Here is an 11,376-nt window from a genome sequence, read left to right on the forward strand (position 1 = left end):
GAGATGAGATGCGTCCTTTGCTGGATAGGGTGATGTACGGGGGGGGGGCAGGGAGGGAGGAGCAGGTGCAAAGACTCCATCTGTGCTAAGGGCAACTCATAACCAGTGGAAAGGCCCTCTGTCAACTACAAGTCCACACGTCTTTGCAATTTAGGCATTCCTGACTTTGAGGCCACTCTTTGCCCATTTGGCCACACTGCCCTGGGGGCAGTAAATAGACGACCTCTAGCATTCCAGATCTCATCTTTTTCCTGCTGTAAGAAACGGTAAAGCTGAAAGGCTCTGTGTAATTTGAGATTTCCTTTAATATACACGAAACTTTGGCTTTTTTTTTCCAATGTCCATTTCTAGCTGGGGTATGGGGAACCTGGTCCAAGTTTTTGCCTTCCTCCTTTCTATCAAGGCCAAGGCAGACGCATTCACGCAGGCATACACGCATGCACAAGCCCAGGACTCGCCCCACTCATTTTTGTGATCAGCTCTATCTTGAGGCTGAGCAAGCTTCTCTGAGTGGCTCCCCGCGCCACCCCTCTTAGGTCCCATGCCTCCGCAGAGCGCGACTCGGCTCGGCCCCGCCCCCTGCAGAGGATTGCTCGGGTGCCACCCCTCTGCAGAGGTCTGTGCAGTCCCCGCCCCTCTGCAGAGCCCTACTCAGACCCCGCCCCTCTGCAGTCTTTGCTCCTCGGGCCGGGTCCCTCTGCGGAGCCCAGCTCTTCAGGCCCCGCCCCTCTGCAGAGCTCTACGCAGGGTCCTCCCTGTGCTGGCTCCGCCCCTTTGCGGTAGAACCTGGGGCGGAGCTCCCCAGCCTTCACTGCGGTCTTTCTTTCCAGTGGCCTCGGACGGTGAGGTCATGTCTTTCCGAGCTCCGCTACACGTGGGGGTAAGTGATGGCTCCCTTACTGGGAACCAGAAGCCTGCCTACAGCTAAAGGGAGGAAGGACTGAGAGATAGAGGAGGAGGGTGTAACGGGGAAAGTAGGGGTTCCTTCCTGCATGGCCCGGGCTCTCAGCAGACCGAGGGGATGGGGGTGCTCCGCAGTCTCAAGGCTTGCTCCCTTTGCCCTCACATTCTCCCCTTCCCCCCGGCCCTTTTTACATAATGCAGAGCAATGCCTCTTATTATTAAGTCCTGAAGAGCACGGATGGAAACAAACCCCGATTCTAGGGTCATCCCCACCCCCAAATCTCGTAGTTTTAGGAGCTTTTTACATTAGGGCCACGTGTTGAGTCCTTATCTGCTGCTAGAGCCTTCCCTTACCGCCCCCCCCTCTCATTTTCCGAATAATGCATTTTTGGGGTATATTAGTACTCTGTCACCCCCCCTTAAAAGATCAAAGGACTTTGTGGGCAAGAATTTTTACTTCTTGGACCTGTCTGCCCTAGCCACCAAAACCAGTGCGCTTCATAATGGGTGCTTAATAAATAGTGATTTTAATTTTTTCAGGTTCCGAGGTTCTTGATGATTAAATCATATCCTTGGCAGTCTGGCCCCAGGCTCCCTCCTCCCTTTTCTATGCAAATGAACGTGACGTTAAAGAAGTCTTAGTTAATGAGGTTAAATGGAAGGGAGGGGAAGGAGAGATTAATCTATCAATCTAGATTGGGGACAGAAAATTTTAGAAGTATAAAGGTCTGTGAGGATCAGGGCGTAATAAACAAGAAACCCTAGCCTTTGGTCCCAGGTTTCAAGTCTGTCTTCTGGCCTTGTGACCTTGGACAAGTCACTTAATCTGTGAGTGCCACATTTTTAGAATTTAGACAGTGCCATTAAAAAATGGAGTTTCCTCTTCAGGGGATCTTACCCCCCACCCCCCAAATCACAGGTCTACATGTCCCTTCCAAAAATAAAATACAAAAAACAAAGGTGGATTTGAGAGTTGGTAAAAAGGAGTAGGTAACCAATTTCTGAGAAACTGGTACCCTAGCCTTTATCTGTCCACCTACCAATCATGCTGCTAGGTCACTTTACCAAAATACTGATTTCATAGTGTTATTCAGGAGCAACCATCATTTATGTATATAGGGTTCTAAATTAATGCTCGTTTCATACAGGGCAGAATGATAGCTGTTGTGTGCTTCTCAGAACTTTTCTGGAATGCACTTCATTGTAGAAGAAACACTTGATAGTGATCCTTAGTCCTTTGGGCAAGTGTACCAGACAGCATACAGCCCCGTGGGAGTCTGTCTACTATGATTTAGGAGTCACAATTAGTATGGGCTCCTCTTGCCCAAATCTGTTCCAGCAGTAAGGCAGCTTCCCAGTTGGTCTGTATCTGGGTTAGTGTTACACTGCTGGGAAAGCAGCAGCCCAAGGCTAGATGGTATCCTGGAGCTGGTTCATGCCATGCTAATTTGAATAACCTTCCCAGTCTGCCATCACATTGCCTTCATTACCCAGTGACAAGATTAGGTCTGCAAGAGTATTCTGGAGAGAGCTTCAAGCCAGACCTGTTCCCCATTATCAGCAGTAGGATTGTAGGAATTGGAACTAGAAAAGACATTAGTGATGACTGAATCCATCCACAGGACTTAGATTTACCTCTCAACCACTTAACCTTATGTGATTTTGGGCAAATCACTTGATTTCATTTAGTCTCAGTATCCTTAAATAGAAGCAGATCCATGGGTATGAGATGACCTGAGGTCAAATTAATGATTTATTTTCTTGTGTTCATTCTTAGAGTGATCAAAGCAGCTGGTGGCCCCCATAAGAAGTATGAGACCATTCACAGCAAGGAATTTCAGGTAAATGTCCCTCCCTATTTATAGGAATGGGTGTTGGGATAATTCTGCCAGGTAAAAACATAACTTACCTTCTGTTTGGGAAGCTAGCCTTCTGAAAGGAATCTGACACCAAAAGTGCACAGGTAAGAATGGTACCTCAACCTAAGCTTTACCCAGTTACTGTCAGCTGTCCAGGCCAACACCATGCCTGTGGCGGTGTTACATTTCTGGGAGAGAAATGCACTGTCGTGACCAAGGTCTTGTCACGTGGCGCTGTTTTAGTGCCAAGGCTGACTGCCTTTAGATAGTGCTTTGCACCACTGAGAGTGGATTAACTTCCTTCATGAAGTTAGTCCTAGTCTAGGTGCACACATGTATATTTTTCCAACTCTTTGGTGTTCTGTGTCCCTGCCCCTTAACATCATAAAGTGAGGGGTTTAAACTGGATGGCCTCTGAGATCCCTTCTAGCTCTAAATCTGTGTCCTTATGATCCAGTTACCCTCTTCTTTGCTACCAGATCCAGCACCTGTATCTGGACTTCAGGTGACTTGTGATACTCCTCCTGGGTGGTTACTAAGGTAGGAATTTTTACATTATTGCATTTTGGTGCCATGACTGGGAGGGTTGAACTGAGGTATCTCCATAAGAGAGGTTGATGAATTGAGCATGCAGCTGAAAAAAAACAAACACACACCTAGAAAAACATCAAATTAAACTCTCCGCTTAAAACACTAGAATAAAGTAAATAAGATAGAATTGAAAACAATCCATTTAGTTCTGACAAGGGTTTGCCCTGGGTTTGTGACCCTTTTTTTTAACATTGGGATAATGGTATTTAAATAAAATTGGTTTCCTTTGTTATGGATTTTTCATGAATTTATGAATACCTTTCATCACACAACTAAAGGTGTACTCATGATACCAAAAGAAAAAAAAAATCAGGAAACTCCTGGAGGAAGAACAGGGCCTTTGCTTTTGTCTGTATATCTCCAGTACCAAGTATAATGTCTGGCACAGAGCAGTCACTGAATCAAGTGCTTGGCTTGAATTTGAAGTGTCATGTTTTACTAAGTTGCCTAAGTCAAGTTTGTCTCTGCTTCTCTTCTGCAGCTTACACAGAGGTCAGAAGTACAAAAGGCCTTGATCCCCATGGAGGAACAGAGAAAAGCCCAGAAACCTGGCGCCCAGGAAATTCCTCTGGGTGGCAGAAGGATTCCAAATGGGTATACAGTGGAGCTACCAGCACAGGGAGGAACTGATTGCTGGTTGAAGAATAATTGCTAGTTCATGTTGGGTTCCCAGTGCCAGTACACATTCCCTAAGGGGTTTGGGTGGCTTAATCATGCAAATTAAAATAATCTAATAGGATTTGCTGCTTGATAAGTGAAAGTAATTACTCATCTTCTCCCAGTTGACTTGATTATTGTTATTTTAAACAAAATTCCCCTTTTGGTATAATAAATGACTGAAATGACATGGTAATGTTAAATAAAACCTTATATATTAAACTCCTTGTTTTGTGGTTTTGGTGATTTATGATATGAAATGAAACTGTCAAGGCATATGAAGAAACACTCAGTAGCCCTCTTTCCTTGGGTATTTTAAGGTGAATTGTATTTTATTTCACTTGACTATCCATAGCAGTAGGGGTTTTGTTTTGAAAACCCAGGTCCCTGAGTTAAAAGCTCAAAGCTGAGAATGACACATGGTAGAAAGCTTTTGTATCCAGTCTTATATAAAAAAAGATGGCCAAATGCCTGAGGTTTCCTACAAAGGAAAACAGTCTCTTAAGAGCAGCCAATTAAGGACTTGAAGGGGAGATAATGACTCCTGAGTCTTGTATAATTAGCAACTCCAGTTAGTCACTTGCCAGTATTGTCTTAGTAAATTGGTAAGTTCATAAATGAACTAGCCCTGTTTCTCTCCTGACCCCTCCCTCTAATTATTTTGAAATTTTATACCAGCTCTGCTGGTTCTAATTAAGTTGTACACTTGAGTCAACTTGCTTGGCCCTGTTCAATCTACATTAAAGGTCCTTTTCTTTGAGGGAAAGAATAAATACAAGTGATAAGAAAAGTATTAAGTACTTTGTACAAAGTATGCTAGGCACTAGGTATGTACACAAAGAATGAATGGGACAAGGGTACTTGATGATGCCTTGTTTCTCAGGTAATTTGTCAGGGAGTAGGAACATTTAGGGTCCCTAGTTCATTGCCTCTGCAGAGTAGTCAAGACCTGTCCTGTTTTGGTTTCCAGGGTAATTGTTTCCTCCTCTAATAGATTGTGTTCAGTAGCAAAGTTTCTCAGCATGGAAGTAACCAGTATGCCTTAGTTTCCTCTTTCAAGGTTGCAGGTCCACAGGCAGTCCTGATAAGGGTGAGTTAATGGCTGTTTGATTCTCCCCTGTTTGCTCCTATGGCTGACTGCCTGTTCTAGCAAAGAAGACAACTTCTCTGCCATTTAAAGCCCTTCACAACCAGGCTACAGCCTACTTTTTTTAGCTTTATTGCACAACTGGATCCATGTTGTCCAAACCAGCCTTCTTGCTGTTCTTTTGGAGCAATTCTACCTCCTTTCTCCTGGTGTCCTCCATCCCAGGAGCAGACACCTTAGAATTCCTACTTTGAAAGTTCAGTTCAAGGGTCGGCTAGGTGGCGAAGTGAAAAGCACTGGCCCTGGAGTCAGGAGCACCTCAGTTCAAATCCGATCTCAGACATTTCACACAAAATTAACTGTGGGACCTTGGGTAAGTCACTTTACCCCAATTGCTCTACCTTCCCCCCCTCCCAAAAGCAAAAAGATAAATCCATAATAAAACAAAAGCAAAACAAAGTTCACTTCAAGTGCTACTTGCAAGGCCTTTCCTGATCTCCACCCACTCTCCCCCACTGTATCAGTGGTTCTTCCTGTCATTCAGTCAGTTTGCATATCTTGGGTATTGACTTTGTGTTATATCCCCAGGTAGAAAGAACTTAAGTTCCTCAAGGGAAGGGACTTGGTTTGGCTATACCTGGAATAGTTAGTGGACTCAAATGGCTGCTAATTGAGAGACTTAGAGGCAGCTAGGTGGTATATTATATAACCTGGGGTCAGGAAGATATGTAGCCTCGGACACTAGCTGTTGAATGTGAACCTAACCTCTGTCTAATTCCTTTCTCTGCATTTCCATCTTCACTTTGGCTGCTCGGTGAGAAAACCAACTCTTTGTACTCTCAGTTTCCTCATCTGCAAAATGGGGACAATGTTAGCACCTGAGTTACAGGATAGTTGTGAGGATAAAATGAGATAATATTTGTAAATTACAGCACAGTGACTGCCACCTACTAGGCACTTAATAATTAATGTTTGTTTCCTTCCTCCCTGGATATTCCCTACAAAGATAAAAAAAACTCCTCCATGCCTGCCCATCCTTACTCTTAAGTTTGCAACAAGAGGTACATCAACAGGCTGAAGCCTTTTCTAGATTTGAAATCGTCAGGGAACCATTTCAGCAAACTAATTCCATCTTGTCATTTCATAAACTGTGTTATTGCAGAAAGCCATTAATGTATTTTTCCCCTCGTGTCAGAGTTCTGTTATATAATACGTACTCTGAAATATCATTAAATATTTATGTCTTAATTTTTGAAAAAAAAAAGTTCTGCACCATACAATATCCCTCCAGACAGACTAGCATTTACAAAGTCCTTACTATATGGTAGGCACTGTGCTGTTCATAGAATTACAAATGCAAGCAAAAAGAAAGATTGCCCTACCCCAGGAGTTTATATTCTAATGGTGGAAGACAGATAAGGAGCTAAACTGGGAGGAGAATGAAGCACTGGTTGGCCTGAGTCCTTCCCCAAATTGGAGTCCCCCACTCCCCAAGGAATTCACCAATGGGAAACAAGGACTGACAGTGGAAGGATGTTCTAAGGGTGAGAAGGCCCCACTTACTTAGGGGAGTTCCAGCTCATCTCTTCACAGCATCCATCTCATTCATTAAAGAACCTAGTACAAGCCTTTTAATGATTTTGTTGAATTGATTTGGATCCTCCAAGGACTACCTCCGGCCTTTGTCCCAGGATAGAGATAGCAGTCTCTTACTGTTCTCTTCCTTTTATGTTTCCTTCCAGGCGCTAATTCCTTTCTCTGCATTTCCTTCTTCGCTTGTGGCTTCTCAGTGAGAAAACCAGCTTTCTTTGTACCCTGCTTCTGGATATCCACTATGTTATCTGTTGGGCTTTTAATTAGTCATGACTTTGCTTGTGGGATGTTCCCTTGTGGTCTTGGCCTATGTGGTCTTGGTGAATCTTTTTAGAGGATGGCACTTTCAGAAATAGATCAGAAATATGGCCAAACAAAAGGCAAACTTACAGATATCCCTCACACCTCTTTTGGGGGTGAGATCTCCAAAAGTTAGGGTTCAATTGAAGGTCTATCTTTTATCACCTATGTACCAAACAATGCTAGGTACTATGAATAAGAAGAAAAATGGAAACAATCCCTCCCTGCCCTCAGGTACCATATTACATTCCTCTAGTAGGGTAGGGGAATGAGTGGGTAAGAACAGCATATACACAGGTGAATTTAAAATACAAGCAAAGTAATTTTAGAGGTCAGAGAAGCACTGACAACTTGGGGGAAGATAATAGCTCTTGAGATTGAGATTGAGAACATGAAATGATAATAGGGCTTCCAAGAAAGGAAAGCAAAGAAGGAGAGCATGCTAAATGTAAGGGACAGAGTGTTCTGTACAGTGAACAGTAAGTACCCTTGTTTAACTGGAATTGTAGAGAGCTTCAAAAAGAGTAAGGTGAAATCTGCCTAGAAAGGTCAAAGTAGATTGTGAAGCACTTTAAATGTCAAACAGGAGTTTGTATTTTATACTGGAAGTCATAGGGAGTCATGAAACAGAGAGAAATGATTATTTTTCTCTTATATTAATAATAATTATTTAATTAGGACCAGGATTTTTTTTTCAGAAACCTGTAGGTTGTTCAGTCTCTGAAGTACATTGAGGATGGGTGAGATTGTCCAAATCCTGGGGTACGTGCTTTTCCATCCTTCGTGGCAGACCCCACCCAACTAGAGAGCCTTAGAAAAACTTTAAGGTGAAATTTGGCCTATGTTTTAGTTAGCCAGGTCTGAGTAGAGGTGGGTGGACCCCCTTTTGTCTAGATTACCCCAGGCGGAGTAGTCTGGATATGAGATGTCTCTTTGTCTAAAACTGAGTGATCAGTCATGTCCCCCAGTCCCTCATTAGAATAAGTCTGCCTCTCTTTATAATATTCATTCTTCTCATTAATTGTCAACCAACAAGAGTTGGTTGCCACCCACAGGAGCACCTACTCTTCCAAGGGCATATGAGCCCTTGAGTGGGTTTGATGGGGGGGTCTTTGGCATTCAAGAGTACCACTGACCCCTTTTATTAATTATCTGCTGTCATGATTAATAAAATGATTAATCACCCAGAAACTACACCTCAAACTTTTTGTATGTCACAAAGTTTCTTAAGCAAAGAAGTGACATAGACCTATCCTTTAGGAATATGAGTTTGGCAATTGTGTGGAATATCAGTTAAAAGGAAAGATACTGGCTTGAATCAAGGAGACAAATTTGGAGGCTATTTAAGCAATAGTCAAGAGAGAGAGAGAGAGAGAGAGAGACTGAAAGAAGGTGATGTCTATATGAGCGAGGAAAAGACTGTCAGCAAATATAGAGGTAGAATTGGAAAAAACATGGCAAGAATGGGAGGGGACAGAAATAAAGGAAGAGTGTGAAGGGTCTCAAGTGAAAGTTTGTGAACCTGTCTGCTTATTAGGAGCATGTTCAATTTTCCACTATTCTTAAAAAACATTCACTTGGTCTGACCATCCTTGCTAGCTGTCATCCTAAAGCTCTTCTCCCCTTCTCAGCCAAATTCCTTAAGAAAGATGTCTACACTAAGTACCCCAGTTTCTCTCCCTTTCTTCTAAATCCTCTATTCTAGCCAATGTGCAGTTCCCCACGGACAACACTCCATCTTCCTAGATTTTGGATTTTTTGCACTGGCTACCTCCTATGTCTAGAAGGCTCTGCTCTGCTTTGTCACTTTTGCCTCAGTTTTGATGGCTTCCTTCAAGATTTAGTTCAAATTTCACTATTTGACAAAAACTGCTGGGAAAACTGGAATATAGTATGGCAGAAACTGGGCATAGACCAATATCTAACACTGTAAACCAAAATCAAGACTAAATGGGTGCATGATCTAGGTATAAAGGCTGATACTGTAAGCAATATGGGAGAACAAGGCATAGTTTACCTGTCAGGTTTATGGAGAAGAGAAGATTTTATGATGAAACAAGAGGTAGAGAATATTATAAACTGCAAAATGGATAATTTTGATTACATTAAATTGAAAAGTTTCTGTACAAATAAAGCCAATGTAACCAAGATTAAGAGGGAAGTGGAAAATTGGCAAAGAATTTTTACAACCAGTGTCTCTGATAAAGGCCTCATTTCTAAAATATACAGAGAATTGAGTCAAATCTATAAGAATACAAGTCATTCCCCAATTGATAAATAGCCAAAGGATATGAACAGGTAGCTCTCAGAAGATGAAATTAAAGATATCTATAAGCATATGAAAAAATGCTCTAAATCACTACTGACTAGAGAAATGCAAATCAAAACAACTCTGAGGTACCCCATCTCACTGGCTAGATTGGCTACGATGACAAAAAAGGAAAATGATAAATGCTGGAGAGGATGTGGAAAAATTGGAATACTAATGCATTGTTGGTGGAGTTGTGAACTGATCCAACCATTTTGGAGAGCAATCTGGAACTATGACCAAAGGGCTATAAATAAGTGCATACCCTTTGACCCAGCAATACCACTTCCAGGGTTCTATCCCAAAGAGATCAGAGAAGTGGGAAGAGGCCCTGTGTACAAAAATATTTATAGCAGCTCTTTTTTGTGGTGGCAAAGAATTGGAAATCAAGGGGATGCCCATCAATTGGGGAATGGCTAAACGAGTTGTGGTATATGAATGTAATGGAATACTACTGTGCTATGAGAAATGAGGAGCAGACAGACTTCATAATAACCTGGAGAGATTTATAAAAACTGATGTTGAGTGAGAAGAACAGAACCAGGAGAAATTTGTACACAATTATAGACACAACATATGTGTGACAACCAACTTTGATAGACTGGGCTCTTCTCAGCAATGCAAGGTTATAAGAACTTCAAAAGACTCATGATGGAAGGAGATGTCTACATCCAGAAAAAGAACTACAGAATTTGAATGCAGATTGAAGCAAACTACCAGCTCTCTTTCTTTTGCTTGTTTTGTTTTGTTTCCTCTTTCCCATTGTTCATTCCATCAGTTATAATTCTTCTTTACAACCTGACTAATGTTTAATGTGAAGGTATTTTCAGATACTATATTTGACTACATGCAGCCATGGGTGGGGGGAGGGGGTAGGAGAGGAAGGGGGAGAAAATTTGAAACTCAAGAGATTGTGGAACTGAATGATGTAAACTAAAAGTAACTAAACAAATTAATTTAAAAAATAATAAAAAATAAAAAAAAAAGATTTAGTTCAAATGCTGCCGTTTGCAGGGGGTCTTTCCTTCTAAGATTACCCTCTATTTATTCTATATATACCTATCTTTTTACATGTTATCTCCCACTTTAGAATGTGAGTTCCTTGAGGGTAAGGATCATTTTTATCTAATCTGTTGCCAAGGCCTGTTAATTTCACTTTTGCAACATCCCTTGAATATGCCCCCTTCTCTCCTCTGACATTTACCACGAAGAGAAATGCTAGTAGTTTGGTTTCCACAGATTCTATAGGAACAATGGATGTTCCAAAACCAGATGTCGCACAGGAGTGCAGGAAGGTGTAAATCAGGATGAGGGGAGGAAGGGCAAAGCGACCCTATCCAATCATATAGCTGGAAGAAATCTGTAAGTTTTCTCCTGAAAGAGGCCTAAACTGGTCAGGGTCAAAGGATGGTCACCAACTTTTCATTAACACACAAGCTTAACTAGCCTCATACATATTAGCTGACACACCCTAAATATAATTAGAGTCTCATTATCATATCTTGTGTTCCACATTAGCTCATGTTGGGAGAAGAGAACTTACAAAGAAGCAAATATGTAGTGGGCAGGTCAGAAGGATTGTAACCCAGAAGAGCTGGAACCAATCCCAGTTCTGAAGAGAGGAACAAGACAGGAAATTCAAATGGAAGCAGCATAAAAGGGATTGCATTTGTCCGATTCGATGTAGTCTTTTGAAGAGGCTACACATTTATTCCAGGACAGAAGAAATGTAAAATGAAGGTAATAAAAACCTTCCTTACTCTCCAAGTATTGTTTATTCCTAGACTAAGTATGTTTCTAACACCACCACTCTATGGCAGGCCCTCATCATCTCATTCCTAGATGATTATAGTGGGCTGCTGGTGTGTGTCCGCCTGCCTCAAGTCTCTCCCCATTCCAACACATTCTTTTTTTTTTTTTTTAAAGCAATTGGGGTTAAGTAACTTGCCCAAGGTTACAAGGCCAGTTATTTTGTGTGGGTGCCAAGTATCTGAGGCCTGAACCTATCCAGGTCCTCCCGACTCAGGGGCCGGCCGCTCTTACTCGCTGCGTCACCCGGCGCCCCTCCAATACATTCT

The 11,376-nt window shown here is 42.2% G+C and overlaps 1 long non-coding RNA gene and 1 other non-coding gene across 2 annotated transcripts; both read left to right on the top strand.

Annotated features, from left to right (window-relative positions):
* The first annotated feature begins 726 nt into the window (after positions 1–726).
* On the top strand, positions 727–4,232 carry LOC138174129 (uncharacterized). Its single transcript, XR_011171623.1, has 4 exons — positions 727–880; positions 2,681–2,744; positions 3,242–3,302; positions 3,835–4,232. It is a non-coding gene; the product is annotated as an uncharacterized lncRNA (long non-coding RNA).
* On the top strand, positions 2,896–3,098 carry LOC138174172 (small nucleolar RNA SNORA74). Its single transcript, XR_011171631.1, has one exon. It is a non-coding gene; the product is annotated as a small nucleolar RNA SNORA74 (small nucleolar RNA).
* Positions 4,233–11,376: the final 7,144 nt, after the last annotated feature.

Source organism: Petaurus breviceps, unplaced genomic scaffold, assembly GCF_028583685.1.
Source record: "Petaurus breviceps papuanus isolate PSGF00001 unplaced genomic scaffold, PetGlider_PUasm1.0 685, whole genome shotgun sequence".
Taxonomy (NCBI): domain Eukaryota; kingdom Metazoa; phylum Chordata; class Mammalia; order Diprotodontia; family Petauridae; genus Petaurus; species Petaurus breviceps.